The sequence below is a fragment of the Mus caroli genome, unplaced genomic scaffold (assembly GCF_978045245.1).
Source record: "Mus caroli unplaced genomic scaffold, Mus_caroli_1 scaffold_12, whole genome shotgun sequence".
Classification (NCBI taxonomy): Eukaryota; Metazoa; Chordata; class Mammalia; order Rodentia; family Muridae; genus Mus; species Mus caroli.
This window is the reverse complement of record NW_028227267.1, coordinates 46,621,503-46,640,087: the sequence shown is the minus strand read 5'-3', so window position 1 is coordinate 46,640,087 and position 18,585 is coordinate 46,621,503.

Genomic DNA, 18,585 nt, shown 5'->3' with positions numbered 1-18,585 from the left:
TTTTCCATGACTTGGTGGCTCATTTATTTTTCTGTTGATGTACCACAGTTAATTTTTCAAGACTGTCTTGTTTTCCTTCTGATGTTGACAGTTACAATAAAGCAGCTTGCGATGGCTAATCTTGATTTTCAATTTAATAAGATTGAAAAATACTTCAGAGATTAGTAAAAAGATACTCCAGGGTTGTCTGTGAGGGCATTTCTAGAGACTCTTAGATTCTGAGGCTCTGACCTACTGAATGGATTAAAGCCTTGATGGAGTCATAATCTGGTGGTGAAAAGGAGGACGTGGAGCATACCTAGTGAGAGGAGTAGGTTACAGAAGGTGTGTCCATGGGGACCAGTCCCTGGGCCCCCTCGGTGCGCTGTGCTTCCTGTCAACTATGGGGTCATAGTCACATCATCTCCCTACTCTCACCACTGTCTCCTCCAGTCTATGGGCACTGAAACAGCAGAGACAAGGACTGTGAACAAATTCTCAAACAACCATGGGAGAAATAATGCTTCCTCTTTTAGGCAGGCATCTTAACATTGGGCAATGAAAGGGGTGCCCAGAAGCCATGTAGTTTTTAATTGATAATCTCAGTGCTAGCTTGGGTTAACTCCTTATGAATTGTTGGTCAGAGATGTACGAGATGCCCCCCAAACAATAAAAACTATTGCTGATACAGTTGGATAGCAGAACTAGTGGTAGGACCTTATTGCTGAAGGCACCACATACTTTGGTTATAGGACATGGAAAAAAATGGGACTGAGCTAGAAGCTCCTTCCCTCTTGACGGATATTCATAGCACCAGAGATGCTATCTCTTCTGGCTTTTGGAGGAGAATTGATGCCAGCAGCTCTGCTTGGCTGTGGACCCTGTTTAATAAACTATTGACATATCGGGTAAGATGTGCCAACTGAGCTGGACAGTGGAGGCCCATGCCTTTAATCCCAGCATTTGGGAGGCAGAAGCAGGCAGATTTCTAAGATCGAGGCCAGCCTGGTCTACAGAGTGAGTTCCAGGACAGCCAGGGATATACAGAGAAACCCTGTCTCGAAAAACAGAGAGAGAGAGAGAGAGAGAGAGAGAGAGAGAGAGAGAGAGAGAGAGAGAGTATAAGATGTGTCAGCTGATGCAATAGTGGCATGGATTATAAAAGGAACAGTCAATAACTTCACAATTGGATTTAAGATCCCCTCCATAGGAGAGAATTCATATCTGGTACACTAAGCCAATAGGAAAACCTCTAGCTACGAGGCTCACAGGGATGGACTAGGTAAACAACTGTGGTTGTCTTTTCAATGGATTTGATCGACTGGTCAAGTTACCTTCTAAGCATTTCTGCTTCCTATGCACAGAGACCATCGCTGCTAGTACTGCTGCTGCCTGCCTTAGTTATGGAGAAAAACGGACAATGGATGGTGCCTGCTGGTGGAATGACTCAGAAACAAAGGCACTGCTGAGGTAGCATGGTTACCCAGTGCTCAAAAAAGGCCCACAGATGGCTCACCCTTGCCAAGGCTCAGGGAGCATTGTGGAAGAAGCAGCAGACATAATGTAAGAGATGAATGTATGGGCTGAGTACTATATGAATTTTTTTCCCTTTGGATGTAACAGGGTTGCCAGAGTTACAGTCCCACCCAGTGTTTATGTAGGTGCCGGAGTTCTCAATAGTGGTTGTAAGATGAATACTTCTAATATAAATGTAACAGTAAATTAATATAGTGGCTGTATTTCTTTATCCTAGCTACTTCCCTATAACCACATGGAAAAACTAAGATTTATTTTAAGGTGTCACCTCACTATCTGGGCAGTTTTATGATTTATATTAACCCCTAAGCTAGTCTATCTTCCAGCCTAGTTTCCATGATTCTGTATTTCATTATTGGCCTGGCTCTTTGGGATCCAGGACTGTTTCAATGGACACTCTCTGGACCCCTTCCTTGTGGCTCCAACTCCAAAACTACTCCTCCTTCTGTTTCTCCTTTTCCTCTTCGTGTTCCTCATCTTCGTTGTACTCCTTGTTCTCCTCCTTCTCCTCCTCCTCCTCCGTTTCTTCTCTCTCTCTCTCTCTCCCTCCCTCCCTCCCTTCCTCCCTTCCTCCTTCCCCTAGATGTGAGAAGTCCATTCCTATTCTTTCTTTTGTCCAGCCATTGGGTGATCAGCATTTATTGACAATGCATAGAATAAATGGTAAGCATTGTTTACACAAACTTGAGACTGGACATTCTTGCTGTAAGCATTGCAAGGCCCTGTCGGGGCTGAAAGAAAATACTAAGGCAGAGAAATTGGCATTTGAATAACACAAGGATAACCTTTACACCATGCCTACAAGTGGTACAGTGTTTTATGATTACATTTGTATAGCAAAGGCTTTAACCACTGAACCACCCCCACTCATTTGCCACTGGAGTTTTGGAGCCAAAGGTCTATCTTTTGGATTCCAACAGAAGAGTTTCTCTCTACCTGTCCCCAAAGAGGCAATTACTTGGTGATAAAAGGAGAAAGATTTGAGCAGTGTGCCACATGAGGTAGAGGCCTGGAACAGGGCCCCATCACTTCCAGTCTGTCTTCAAGGCACGAATGTGAGCTTTAGGTCTCAACAGAGGAACAATCAAGAGTAGGCAACAAGGATTATAAATAATCAAACATTTGTTTCTAGTCCTTCATGGTGGCCCAGAGAAGTTTCATAGACTGTTATCCTTTAAAGGAGACAGTCTAGTTCCCAAAGAAAATTATCCCACTTCCTGCTTCAGGCTGCAGCCTCAGCCTTGTTCAAAGTGGAGGCTTGGTGGTCCTGAGGTGGCTGCTGATTGGAGAGAATGATTTCAGCCTTGAAGAGGAAAGGGAGCAGTTTGCTACTCCCCATGAGAGACAGGCCCTAGGTCATGCCTCTGTGCAGAGGACAGTGGTGACCGAGTGACAGAAGAAGTACACAATGAGGACAGAGAACACCAGGCCCTCACTTGTGTTCTGAGATCTGCTGCAAGCCCAGGCAGTGTGATTCCTAGGAACCTGTTTCTCATCATGCAGCAGGTGCTCCTGTGTCCTCTGTGCAAATGAGTCAGCAGGATCACTGCTTCCAAAGGCTTCTCCCCTTCCTAGGCTGTGAGCATTACCTAAGAACATAGGGAGGACTACAAGCCATTTTACTCTCCCACGTTTTCTTTGACCTGTGATTCAAATATCAATATGCTTGGATGTGTATGAACTTCTATCTTCAGACTCAGAACTTGAAAAACAGGATAGTCTTATACTTCTAAGTGAGATTTGATTTCTTTCCCAGAACTCATGATGTAGATCAGGCTTGAGTCCAAACTCACAAAATTCTGGAATTACAGCATGCACCACCACATCTGGCCTTGACATCTTAAGATGTGTATGTCTCATATTTTCCACAGGATATTTTAATACCTAATATTGACGTGCAAAAATAAATACCCAGTCCATTCTGTTTAGATGACCTAGGTTTAATATCAAATAGATTACTTTCTAGCATGACCTCACACCCAACTCAGTGTTGTTGAGAGTTGTAAATGAAACAGAGTTGCTGCATAAGAGTCAAACTCTATTCTGCTAGATTCCTCATCTTCTGCTGCTGCTGTCCTGAACCAGTCAGGCAGGTTCTGGAGTCTGCTTCTCTTTCAGTTTTGGCTTTCTGCTGCTATTCTGCCCAGGTTGTATTTCACAGGGTTATAATTCCTCCCAGGTTTCTTACTACAATTGTGTCTCATATACTCTCCCTGCTCTCAGGTTAACCCACCCTTAATCTTGCCTTACTGACTGAGTGATCTGACCCTGTATTTAAAAGGCATTGATCCTCCAGAGTAAACCCAAGCTGCTTCTTGATCTGGTCTCCTTGCTCCTCTCTTCCCTGACTTCTCCAGTGATCTGCTCATGGCGGGTGGTCCTCTGGGGCTCCCAGGGCTGGTCAGCTGCTCCTGCTCTCATGGATGGGCCACTGAAATATGCAGCACTACTGTGTTTCCTTGCAGGGCTCTTTCTCTCAATTTTATTTATTCAACACTCACTCTTCTTTTAGGTCTCCACTCAGCTGTGACTTGTTCTGAATTCCAGTATGGAGACACGTTCCTCATGTCAGATCACAATCTGATATCTTGCTTACTGGTTTGTCCCTCACTGGACTTTGAAGTCCTGAATGAAGGAACTCTCTCGCTCTTGAATACCCAATCTCTAACCAAGTTAGCACTCAAGGCCAAGGAAGGTACTTCTGCTGAGGTATTCATTACCACCCAATACTGATCTTAAACTTGGGTGTTGTTTTCTGTCCCCAAGGGGACAACTTTTGTCCCTGTGAGATTTTGTTTTTTTCACTTAATGGATGTAATCTACTGCTTCAGTCTGGTAGGGACTCTTTAGATCTTGACTCACGCTTACATTATTTATGCTATTGACTGTATCAACCCTTTGCTCCCTCAGCAGCTATCAACTGCTCTTAGCCCCTTAGATAGAGGTGGGACCTTGGAGGTCCATCCCATATGATGGAATGTTGACTGGCCTGATTTTTTGTGAAGGTAATCCTATCTGTTGTGAGATGATGTCTACCACAGCTGTTACATCTAGAATTCAGCTCTTCTCTGTACCTACCAGCTTCTTGATTGGGCTCTTTCTTCCAAGATGTTCTCTGATTCATGGATGACCCACCCATAGCTGAGAACTCAGACTTATTTATACATGGCCCTTTGACCAGGTATGAGTCTCACCATTAACCAGCATTCTCTCACCTGGGTCATGGGCATACATTGTTCTACCAAAGATCAGGAACAAGTAGCCTCAGACACAGCCATAGCACCTCCATCCTGGACTTGGAGAAGTTATAGTGGGGCATGGTCTCTGGAGAGACAATGCTGACTGTCGTTTCAAAGCCTGTCTTGGAATGAGTGACCCTGAAGTGTTGGGTTTTTAGCTAGTGTTTTTAAGCCTGGGCAGGTTGCACTTGGTTCACCAGGGACATCTGAGCTGGAGAGAGACCTCATGGGGTCATCCTGAGATATCTATACTGAGGACACAGGGCTGCTTCCTCCACTCCAAGCTCCTCATCCCCATCTCTTCCTTAGGATTCTTTTCAATTCCCATAGATAACCAACTACAAAAGGATTGGAATTAATGTGATGCTGATAGTCTAAAGGAAAATGAATGACAGGGTTTAGTGGTATACACCTCTAATGCCAGCAGTCAGGAGGCAAAAGTGTGTGTAACTCTGTGAGTTTGAGGCCAGTCAGGGCACCATAGTGAGATTCTATTCTGTCTTTTAAAAAAAATGATTTGACTACAACACTAGCCAACAAAAGAAGGATGAGAGAAGGTCAGCCAAGGGATAGAAGGACCTGTCCTTGGTTGTATCCTAAAGAGAAACAGAGGCTCTTTGAGGAAGCCAGGAGAAATGCAAATGAACTGTTTACTCAAAACTCTGACTATCTGTCCAGAGTATAGACCCACCAGATCAGGAGCCAATTGCTTGGGGTTACCATAGCTCAACAGGGACCCACAAGTATAGTAACAGAGAGCCTTCTTGTATCAGTGAGATGTGTGTTAAGAAAACATCACCTGTGCTAAAATCCATTAAGGAAAGAGATAAAAACCCTGTCTTTTGTCAACAAGATAGTTGGGGCCTTCAGCTCATTTTCTAATGTGGATCTTTTTCCCTGAGGACAAACTCTTCTGACACAACAGACTCCATAGACACAGCTTTTGATGCTTACCATCTTATTGGTGTTCAACAACTCTATCTCGAGGAAGACTCCCCTGAGCAGAGGAAGGTAGATGAACAGGTCAGACCCCTGGTACCCTGACCAATTACAGGGCTGAAGGAACCTGATAACTCCTCACCTCTAAATCTCATCCAGGGAAGCCTGGGTCCCTTTGAAGGGGAGGGTAATACAAACAATCTGCTTATAGGTCCTGAGCCTCTCACTTAAGCCTTGGTTCCATTTTCAGAAATCTTTCCTCTTGAGCCAAAAGTACAATGGAAGGTGATATGTCACTCCTGAAGCCATCTGTAAATTTATGAAGAGGCTTGTTTGCTTGCTTTTGCTTTCTACTCTGGCATGGAACTTAGTTTTATTGACTAAGACTGGCCTTGAACTCAAGGATATACCTGCTTTTTGCCTCCTGAGTTCTGGGATTAAATGTTTGAGTCCAGTGAGGAATAGGTTTTTAATCAGGTGTTCTTTTATGCCATTTCTGTTGTTGGGAAGAGACTCATTGAGCTGCATATTAATCTTAAAAAGATTTCTGCTTCCAGGACTTCCCTTTCAGCTTCTCAAACACAGGACCAAATGCCTATCCACCTAGTTCCCTCTATAGTTAGCCTTGGAATCTTTGCAGATGCTTTGCTAGAACAGAAGAAATTGCTTCCTCCTCAATAGTCTCCTGTGCCAGTCCCATCAATAGAGAGCCCAGATTCCCCAGCCAAGGCTGTAACTGCATAGGATAACAGTTTCTTTAGTAGCGACTGCTTTTCAAAATACAAGGGCATTAAATATGCAGCCCAAAGTGGAATCTGCTTGATGCTCAAAGGGACATACTGGTTCTAGGTCAATATATCATGACAAGTTCAAAGTGATCTAAAAATAATATTTAATCAGTAGTCTCATGTCAAAAGCTAGCTATATATGGTACTGGCTCTCTTGGGATCCATCATCATGGCTTTTCTGAGCTTTGCCCTGTCTGGGGCCATCGGTTGGTGAAATGATTACTCTTGCTTGGATCTTGGTTTTGTTTTGTTTTGTTTTGTTTTGTTTTTGCCTCCTGATAGGATTTATATCTTAGAAACTACAACAGTTTTATACTGAAGTTTTATGCCACTATTGCAGACAGTTCTGAACACAGTGCATCCAGACCCTCTTCCACAAGCAATAGACAGAACAGGAGCAGAGTTCCGCTGTCCTCTGGATGAAAGTAGTCATAGAATCCTGACTATTGTTCTTCAATTTCCTTGAATGATTTCTATGACCACAGGTCTCAGGAAGCAGTTGAGGCAGGAGAGTAGGGAGGAGAGTGAAGCCCAGAAGTCCTTATCTAAAATCTTCAACAGTAGTTTGTGGAAAACAAACAATTTGGCAAAATGGAAGACTGGAAACTCCCCATTGTGGCTAAAACTGGTGCACTTCCAGAGCAGGTTCTTGGGAACTGTAAAGTGTATCTGACAGTAACTCACAGCTCATTATAGTACTCACCCTTCTGGGTGGAACTTTGTGTTCTCACAAGACATGAGATGAATGAAGTTATATTTAGAATTATGTGTAACAGTAAATGCACTGAAAGCCTACATTATGCAAATGAATTGGAATCTCCACGTTATGCAAATGATCCATAAAAGGTAGGAAGCACAGCTTAGAGTGAGCACTGGAGAAACCAGAATTGTCAATTACACAGGCCTGTTTTCTTCAAAGGAAAGAAGTGGATGATGCCTGGTCACCTGAAATGCCCCAGGGAAAGTGATCAAATGGCCTGGTGATCCTTTGCTATTAATTTAGGGGCCAGTCTCTTCCTGAACCCCCTGCCTTTCCTAACATCCTAAGCATTGTCGCACCCTAACACTGGGCTTTCTCTTTCACCAAATAGGACCTATCCCTGTGAAAGATGCCCCATGTACTTTGCATCCTCCACCAATAGAATCTATCCTATGCTTATCACTGATTCTTCCTCTCTAGACCCAGTACTGAGTTCTGCGTGTCAGCCAGTAGAACTCATTCTTATTGAAAAAGCCATAGATGCTTTGCAACTTTGCTGGGGAGTTTCTATGTAGCTGTGCCTTAAGTTTTATTGTGATAACTGCCACATGGAAACCTTTTCCCAGAGTTTTACTACACTGATATGCATAAGAAGAATAAACCACAAAGTCAGACTATGAACGTTTTGACCTGGTGCCTTCAACTATGGTACTGACTCCACTTTCATTCTTCACCTTGCATGTATGCCTTCCTACCAGCTGCAAGGCCTGTGGAATGCTGGACAATAAAGCACCAGTCTGCCATCTGTGGTACCTTGGGCTGTTCACTTTGGCATATCTCTCCCTTGGAAGTAACTTTCCTTATGAAGCTGCCCCTGATTCTGCTGCAACCATATGTTTACATCTAATTCTTTGTCTGAGAAATCAAGAATCTGGAATTTCTCAGGAGAAGCAATGTGGAAATTTCTGGTTTCTTTGGAGACTCTGGTTATTTTGATGTTTTACTGGGACACACAGGTGAAACAATGTTTTGCTGTAGCAGACACAGATTAAAGGATGTTTTGCTAAATTAAATACATGAAAGGATGCATGGTGTCCAGAAGTTAATATGAATATGACCCATCAGACAGTGGGAGCTCTAGCACTGCTTTGCTTGCTCTGCTTGCTGGTCTCCCCTGGTGACCAGCAAGCATCATAAAATCTAGAGTTCCTGTTTGGTTTGGATTTTTTGAGACTGGGTCTCTCATACAGCTTAGGCTGGCCTTGAAATTGCTGTCAGAGGATGACATGAACCTTTGATTCCATGACTCTACCTGCCAAATACTGTGATTGCAGGCAAGTGATGCTGGAGATTGAATGTGGGGGTCTGTGCATACTAGGCAAGGACTACTGCCAGTCAATTTACATCTTCAGTTCAAGATCCAGATTGATTGTCAATGGAAGAAGCACTTAAGGATTTTGTCAATTGCTTTGCTGGAATGAAAAGTGTTCCCTCCTTTTTCTCATTTTCTTCGTCATGGCAGGAGACTGGATTAATCCAGAACAATCTACACAGTCTGTGCTGACTGTGGTTTAACACCATTTTCACTTCATGTCTAAATCGCCAGTGTCATCCTCGGATGGTGGCACATGCTCTTAATCCCAGCACTCACAAGGCAGGACAGGAGATCTCTGTGAATTGCAGGCAAGACTGGTTCGTCCACACAGTGAGACCTTGTCCCAAATAAACATGACTGAACAAAACTTAGTGTTAACATTTATCCAGCAACTAATGTATAGCATCTGAACTTCTGAACGTCCCTTTTGTTTTGATTTGCTATGGATTTGCTATGGCCCCTGGATAGGCAAAGTCCCCAGGTATCACCCCAGTTTGTCCTTACAGGCAACAAGATGATATCACAGATATTTCCTTGAACCAGACTGTCCTGCGTCCATTCTCAAGATTTTGGTTTAAAAGTTTTGTACTGTATCAGCATGTGAAAACTGGATATGGGTCTTAGAAGTCCTCTGTCCTTGTGGAGCATGGTGGCAGCGCCTATAAGTACAACACTTGGGAAGGGGAGCTGGAGGATCAGGAATTCAAAGTTATGTCAACTTCACAGGGAGTTTAAGACAAGTTGGGGCTTCATTTTATATATATATATATATATATATATATATACATATACACACACACACATATATTCATGGTATATATTCATGATATATATTCTAGCATAAAGAGTCAAGTTTACATGCATGTTTTAACTTCTAAGAGTTTTCATTTTATTGAGACAGTTGAGGCAGAAACCATGTTGCAGACACAATATTCTCCTATATACCACACCCAACACTATTACCATGCATCATATTTCCTTCTTTATGTTCATTTATTTTTATTTTATGTGTATGTATGCATCATATTTCATATAGAAAAGTTAGTCATTCTCTTATTTAACCATGACCACCAGCTATCAAATCCAGGAAATTCAAGAAAGAAGATGGTAGAGAACAGGCAGGCCTGCCCACTACAACCTCTACAGAATTAACTGGGCAATACTTGGGAACAGCTCTCAGTTAGGTGTTTGATATCTCAGTATCTCAAGATGTAATAGCAAAGTCAATGGGGAAATTTGTAAAGTAGAAGGGAAAGTCCAGAGTCCATTTCAGATAGAGTTACTCATCTGCCAACTGGTTGGGAGGCAACTCTTAGCAGAAAGTGGCTATCATCTCTGCAGCCATCCCAGGCTATTTACTTACAGGTGGGTGCTTTTCTGCCCTGATGAGAGATTTGTTTTCCTAAGGTAATGTTTTTGCAGGAAGCTCACCACACCTGAATACACTCTGATAACATCTTGTTTTTCTCCTATACATCCTGGACTTGTGGATAAATGTCTCCAGCTACACTCCCCCAGCTTGTGCGTATATACCCATAGTTGCCTTTCAATTACTGCCTACTGAGACTTAAGCAGACAGACTGTCTTTTCTTCACTCTTCAACTCTCTTGCCCCTCAGGCACCACTCTCTCTCTTGAGGACCACATGGACAGACCCGAGGATCGGGTCACCAACTCAATACTAATGTGAGTATCTGCCTCACCCCACCCCCAATCATAGGAGTAGCTATTATACTAATGCATACAGTATTGTTGGGATTCCCTCTGGGCACATCTGATGGCTGGAGCTCGAGGCAGCCAGTCCCATTGCATCCACAACCAGGAAGCAGAGAGTGCTGGTGGCCTCCCTTTTTTCCTCATTCCTGTGCAGCCCAGGACCCCAACCCATGGGATGGTGTCACTCTGATGAGAATTGTCTTCTTACCTCAACCCAATATAGAAGCTCCCTCACAGCATGCCCTGCTTTGACCTGAACCTTGGCTCTGGAAACCTGACCAGGGTTGAAAGGTAATGAAGAAACTATCAGGTTCACAGACCCCTTTACAGAAAAGCTGGACTCAAGTGCCAGTGGGCTCTGATGCAGATGTACCAGCAACAACCTGGAAACAGTGTGCACTGATTGTACATGGCTGTAGAGGAGGGAGGGTAGCCAATCTGGGCAGGAGGTCTGTGTAGGGGAGCAGTCATCTTGCAAGAGGAAGCTGTGGCTAACAGTTTCTGCATACAGAGGTTTCAGCTAAAGGTCAATGGTTCCTCTATTTTCAAAGGTCTTGGATATTTCTGCAAAGCCCTTCCTTTGTCTTGTGAGATCAGGGTCTTAGGCAGAACCCTACTGCTGAGGTTCAACACCATGACTGAGAGGAAGCACTTTAAAAAAAGAAAACCTGGGAGCTGAGAGTGTAGCTCAGCAATGGAGGCTCAGATAAGATTACATTAGAAAGCAGACAGACACTCAAACAAGAAAAAAACAAAACAAAAACAAAAAAACCAAAGCTAATAAAAAAAAGTAAACACAAAACATCATTTAATTAAAAAAACCAACAACAATAACAAGAAAAAAATGTTTAGAAAGTAACCTCTCTTCAGTGTGTTTTGAAAGACAGCATAGAGTGGAGGGTTAGCTGAATGGGAGCACACTGGCTTGCAGAAGACAAGATGAAGTCACAGAGAGGACACTGACTTGGCCAAGTCACTACAAGACCTTGACAAAGGCCCCAGAGCCAGTTTGCTCTGTGAGGGAAAAAAATCAGAGCCCTGCTGAGCTCTCCTTTCCCAGTCCTAGGTGAGATTAGAAATAAATCCAGGAAGAAGGAGGAGACAGGGAGGAAGGGCAGGTGGGTGGGAGTGGGTGTAAGAGACACCAACTATTAGTCTGTTTTAACAAACACCATTAAACTTACCTTAATGACAAGGAATTAATTTTTAATTCCCCCCAGCTTAAAAGACTTTAATGTAAATACCCTCTCCCACCTTTGTTTAACCAAAGGCCCAGCTGCATTCTCAGAATGTAAAGAACTAAAGAAGCTGGCTCCTTCCCCTTTCCTTCATTTTCTTTGTGCAAATGATCCTTTTGAAACTAGTTAATGTGAGACTGGACTGCAGCTCACATATATTTTTGTAAAACACTCACCACAATCAAGAGCCTGGTGCATTCTCCATTCAGACCTCACTCTTTTGATCGACAGAAAAAGATTTGACTTGTCCAGAAGCTTCAGGTAGAGTGTTGGTCCCTTGTATTATGACATCAAACTTAATAATTTAGCAGGGTGGAGGAAAGAAGGAAAAGGTTTTGAGACTCTTCTCAGACAGAAACAGTAAGCCACAGAGCAGCTAAGGGCTGACTTTTCTGGAAAATGAGAGAAATCCTCAGGGGACAGAAACAAAGAAAGGAGTCAGGACACTAAAACCCAAAGCAGGTCTGGGGACAGATGGCCAAGACTGGAGTTATTGCTTAATAGAAGGATCCATGTTCTCCAAAGGAGCCAGGCTGAGCTCTCTGTGTGCTTCTGCATTGAGCCCCTCAGGTGGCTGCAGCCTCAAGTGCCTTCCATTCCATTTGTAAGAAGCACTTCTGTGCTGCCATGGTGGTAATGGGTGAACTGAAGGAATGCAGGAGCCTGAGGGTGTGCAGTGACTAGGGATGCCCACTGTTGTCCAGATCAGGCTTCCTGGATGGAACCATCTTGCCAAGCCTCCTGGAAGGAAAGAGGTGTTCTTGAAGAAGTTGTATTCCTAGGGCTTCCATCCTTCCTGTTTTCCTTCCTTCCTTTTCTTTCTTCCTTCTTTGCTTTCTTTCTCACTTTCTTTTTATTTCATCTCTCTCTCTCTCTCTCTCTCTCTCTTTCTGTATGTATGTGTGTGTAATGTTTTCTGTGGAAGTGTGAGAAGCATTTCTGCACCTTAAAAACTCTCTGAGGAGACTTGATGAGTCTGTGTGAGGCAGGGGGATGAAGGGGACTGCATGCTGTGGGCAGGTGAGAAGCCAGGAGATGGATCTCAGTGGGCCTGAAAGAAGCAAACAACCTACTTCAAAGTCATGGGGGTCATTGTTCCTCTTGATCAGTCCCATCCAGTAAGACTCCCACCCCTCCTTTCACCCCTGTCCACCCCTACATCAACTCTGAGAAGAGATGATTCAAACATCCAAGCCCTGGGTTGAGGTCAAACAGACACACAGTCCCCTTTTCCAGATGGTTGCCCTGACTAGCAAGTCCAGCAGGTGCAGTCACAGCCCTGTCTCCAGGACACACAGACCTTATCTCCTAAACCATCTAGACTACTGACACTATCAGTTTTCTTCAGTTCCTAGGAAAGAGGCTCATTTGCCAGATTCCCTTTCCTACTTTATCAGTTCTAAGTCTTCCTAAATGGATCAGATGTTGCCCAGTGTGCCAGAAGAAAGACATGTGGCACTCTCACTCTCTCTTTGTGTGTATGTTGTTGTTGTTGTTACAGCAGACCAAACTATCTTTCAACTATAGTTGTTCCCAGGTCTCTTTCAGTCACTTTGGGAAAATTTTACCTGTCTCTGGCAACATTTCCCTCCAGAGGGGGCACCAGTGTCCCCAACCCAAAGCTGAGGGGCCACTCACTTGTCCAAGCTCATTCTTTGCAGCTCACCTCCCAGGATTTCTGTGTGAAATGACCCCTTGTTATGAAAAATCAGGAGGATGGAGGATGCTGGCAGTTGGAACAGCTCTTATAAAGCAGAAGGAGAGCAAGTGAAGCAGGGGAAAATTTAGAGCAAATTGTGTTGAGGAGAATTTCATGGAAAAAAAAAACACCCATACATTTAAAATAAAATTTAGTGAAAAGACAGGAGAATTTGGATAGAAAAAAGTTAGAAGGAGAAGCACCCACACCGGGCACTGTACACTTACCACATAACAAGTGTCTGCATGTGACCAGGATGAATGTTAATGACAAATGAAAAAGGAAATTTAGTCCAGTGAAGGAATGTCTTGACCTCCTTAAAGAAAACAACTTCAGTGTGAAAAAGACAAGCAAACATTGACCTCTGAACTCGAGCTATAAAACGTCTTCCAACAACAGGGCCAGACAGTTTTGGCAACAGAAGCAGAAACCAGCCTTAGCTACTCAGCTTTGGGGACCCACAGCTTGTCATAACATTGGGCACCTCGTCTCTGGAACTGAAGAAAACGGATAGAGTTAGTATTCTGAGGTGGGGTAGGAGATAAAGTCTGTGTGTCCTGGAGACAGGGCTGTGACTGTACCTGCTGGACTCACAGGAAAGTCAGGTCGAACATCTAGAAAAGGAGGTTGTGTGTCTGTTTGATCTTTAACCTGAACTTTCTGGAGTGATCCTAGCAGAGTCCATAGGAAATGGAGACAGAGACATTCCATCTCATGTTTATCCACGTGGCCATGCTAATCTCTGAGACAGGTGTTGGCATTTTCTCCCTTTGCTCTCTTCCTTCTACGTAGCTAGGGTGGCTTAGGCTCTCCCACACTGTAATCTCTCTGAGAAGCAGATGTTACAGGCAATGGTCTGAATCTGGCCGGTAGCTCTTGGGGTTTAAGGGAGGTTGTGAGATACTTTGTTTATTATCCATGTTTTTGTTTGCTGTTTTGCTTTATTATCATGGTTTACGTTTATTGTGTTGGTGGGTGCACACATATCACAGCACACTGTGTGAGGTCATGTATGTGGAGGTCAATGGACAACTTACAGAAGTTGGTTCCCGCCTTCTGCCATATGGATTGTGCAGCTCAAATTCAGATCATTAGCAGTGCCTTTTATCACTGCTGTGATAAAATAGGGCAAAACCAACTTGTACAAGAATGGGTTAGACTTACAGCTCCAGGCAGACACTGGGACACAGTCCAGCATCTGTCAAAGTTATGACAGCAGACATGGAAGTCATACTAGTAGGAAAAGAGCTAGTCACATTACATCCACACTCAGAAAGCAGACAATGAGCCAGGCATGAGCCTAGGCAATGGAGCTTCAAGAATTAACTTCAAAGACCTCCTCCACTACCTTCTGAAAACAACTGGGGTCAGGGGCCCTCAGTGTTTGGACACACAATTTCCTGTGTGATTTTGGGAACCTAATTAAGACAAAGCATTAAAACCAATTCCCAACAGAAAGGATGAGATGTTGGGGATATAGAAAGTGTTAACTCAGGAATACCAGAGGGAGTGTGTGCTAGCCCCAGGGAGGTTTGGAAGTGCCCAACCACTGAGCTAGTAAGGCATATCAAAAATCAGCCGGCATGTGTGTGTCTTTCATTCATGAGTCCAGGTCTCTTGAGCGACTACAGAGCTATGAATGCTCCCACTGGGAGCTCAGAGCAGATTAACAATTTACCCCTACCCTTAACCCCTGAGTCCTCTCTCCAATCCCTCATAAATTTCTGTTTAGTGTTATGGGGGGATGTGGAAGACATAGGTCAGCTTTGTGGAATCTATTCTCCTTTTCCATCTTTACATAGGTCCTAGGAATCAAATTCGGGTTGCCAGACATGAATAGCAAGGGCCTTTGCTGGTTGGTCCACCACCTCACTCCACCCTCATCCTTATCTCTATATTCCTTAGTAGTAGTATTCAAATTGTTAAGACCTAGTTAAAATAGCAAGGCCAAGATGGAATGTTAAGGCCTAAGTAAAAATATTAACGCCTAGGTAACTGTTACCTGGCTAACCTGTTATTTTGTGCTGTTACTAATATTATAAGGAAATTTTCTCATGTGTTGTTTCTGCTGTAAGTAGGAAACTTTCTCATGCCAAGTTGATTAAATATTCTTTTATGTTCTGTGCCCTTGGAAATCATGATAAAAGTCAATAGAACTGCTTTGTATAGGTGCCCACATAAGCTTAAACCCGAACCAACCACTCAGCAGTACTTCCTGCACCTGTGTATAACCCCTTACGGTATTTACTTTTATACATTGCCCCTGGGATGGAACCCAATGTAAAAGAGACACCTGCATCGATTTATATTAAGACTTCCATTTTGAGTAAGGATCAAATAAAGTTTAAGTTGCCAGGACCTCTGCTTCCCTGCTCTCTCCCTCTCTCTGCCTTCCTACAATAAATGCTTAAAACCATCAACTGCCTCTTCTCATCGGACCTGCTGAGCTGGAGCAATGGAGCAGGTCTTCCTGTAAGAAGCTGCTTGCTCAGAACCTCCCACCAGGAGATCCCTCTGTGTTCCCTGCCACTTCCACCACCACCAACCTGCCTACTGAGGAAGCCACTTGAACTGGCCAGCCACTCTCCTCCCCATGGGAACTGAGCCAGCACTCCCTCCTCCTGGAAATTTCCCTTCAGGCCCCAGACCAGAGTCTGCCTGAGCGTCCCCCCTCCCAATCACCCCCACTTTGGTCTCAGCTCTTCAGGGACATCCAGTGGCATTTGCAGTGTCCAAGCCTGAAAACCTGATGTCCCTGGACTCTGTGTGGACCAGGGAACCCAGAATGAGCTCTTCAACAGTGCCCAGAGCTGTCCGTGGTGCCCAACAGTCTGAACACAACTCTGCCAGGTCTGGAGGAACATGTGTCACCAGATCTGGCTAGTAAACACATCCTTTTCCAAACAAAAAGATAAATAAGAGAAATTGATGCTAGATTATATTTTCAAAATCTCTTTAGAGGCTGACATCTTGATTCCAAATCTGATTTTTATCTGTACTGTTCTACATCATTATTCTGTTGAATTATATAAAGTTGGCTTCATACACATAAGCAGTGGAAAGAGAAGAGCTGACACACAGCTACCACAGAAGAGTTGATGGACCACCAGGGTTATTGGTGCACACATGATGTAATCAGCAACAGCCTCTTGCTCCTGGGATCCACTGTTCTATCACTGGGAGACCCTTGACACTCAGAAACATTGTCTTGTAGTGTTGAGGGATAAAGATGGAGACCTTTCCCACTTCTCCCATTCTTGAGACAGTAGGGTTTGGCCCTGCTGCCACTGGAGTCGAATATGCTAGAAAAGACCAATTACTAGATATAGACTTATTGATTTATTTAGTCATTTACTTGATTTACTGATACTGTTTGTACTGCCTGTTTGTCAAGCGTGACTTCACCTGCTACCTGAAACAGAATGGCCTGGAGAAATGCAAGTGTCTGAGATGTTTAACCTGCAGACTGCCAAGGATGCTTCTGTAATCTCTTGCTTGCTTATCTGCCCAACCTTGTGGTCCTAGAGTATAAAATGAGAATAAAAGCCAACCCCACCCTGGGAGCCCTTCCAGGAGTTATCCTAGCTTCAGTCCATAGGTGACACTACCTCTCTTCTGGTCTCACTGGTATCAGTGGGCTGATTCCAGAAAGATTGCCACAAAACCAATGTCTTACCAATGCCTGTGGGACTTCTGCCTGAAGATATACCACTACAGAAGAGATATAGGGGTGGCAAAGTAATGGATTCTGCTTTCACCATCTGAGTTCTGATAAGTGGCTTGTTAACCCATAACAACAACTTATTGCTTAGTGCCTTTTATCTGACATGTTCTGGGGACATCAGAATGACAACTTTTTTTTGAAGGAGGAGGAGGGAGTTTCAAGGCACAAGAGGGGATGATTTTATAATGAACTTTAAACTAGAACCCATGTTGTATGGTTTTGTTATTATCACATGAACATTCATGATTACTGTAAGTTATTTAAGGACTGCTCGTGCAAGTATATAATGCCTCAGGCATAGGCTGCCCTTACTCCACTGAGATCTCATTCCGTATCCCACTTCTCTTCTCAGTACTTTCCTAGCTGAGCCATCTCACCATCTCTTAACACTCCATACCACTGCAAATCAGCAAGAGAGCTCACGTACACCAATGCAAAGTCCATTTGGGTCAACTGCTCCTGCCATGATTCCAATACTTTGGGAGGAAAAAGGCAGAAGACTCAGGCTGGCCTGAAGGACATGCTGAGAAAACAAGAAACCTTAAAGAACCACAACTCCAAGGAGATGATCGGGCAGGAGAAAGAAAATAGAAGATGAATGGGACAGGCCTGAATAGGCAACCAGTGCTAGTATGCTAAGCCTGTTTGTCCCTCCTGCACCCTAAGTGAAGTAGCTGCCTTTTATTTAACACAAAAACCTGGCAATCAGGTTATGTTTGCTAGGACAGACAGTTTCTTCAATCGTGTTGTCCATAGCAATGTTGGATAGGCTTACCTAATTTCCACTAGCTGACCTGTTTGTGTGCCTAGGTCTATACTGTTCTTCCTGCAAGTTCACAGTCACAGTAAAGGGGGACGATGTGGCCATGAACTACAAAGCAAAGAATAAGGTCACTAAGTAGGAGCAGAGACCTGATGCCCCTATCTGTTTTCTGGCTGAACTACACTGTGCCTTTTATGTTTTTTAATTAACTACAAATATAAAGATTTACTGTTTTTGAGAGAGATGGCTCACTGGCTAAGAGCACTGACTGCTCTTACAGGGTTCCTGAGTTGATTTCCAGAAAACACATGGTGGCTCATCTATAATGGAATCTGATGCTCACTTCTGGTCTGTCTGAAAATGGTGACAGTGTACTTACATACATTAAATAAATAAATACATAAATATTTACAGTTTTCAACATAAAAGTAATCTTTATTTCTGCCTTGTGAGAAATCAGAAAGTCTGCACAGTGTGGATCTAAATTTCCCAGATGCTGTGCCCAACAAAATCTGAAGGAGATGCTTTCTTCAATGGCATCAGACATAGTGGCACAAGCTTTTACCCCAACACTTGAGAAGCAGAGTCAAGGGGCTCTGTCTGAGTCTGCGGCCAGCCTGACCTACATAGCAAATTCCAAGCCACCCAGGGCTAAATAGTGAGACCTGTTGCTCAGAACAAAAACAAATAAAACAAACCAAAAACAGTCCTCAGCCCCTGAGAAGGTGGGAAGTTTATTCAGTAATCTAGCACTTGGGAGGCAATGCCAAAGAGAGTGACCTGGTTGAAGGCAAATCAGACAGAAGTTGGACAGTTGGTGGCACCTACAGACTAGTGCTGGATAAGGGCCATACTCTGAACAGTACCAGAGCTCCTTACCCCTTGAGTCC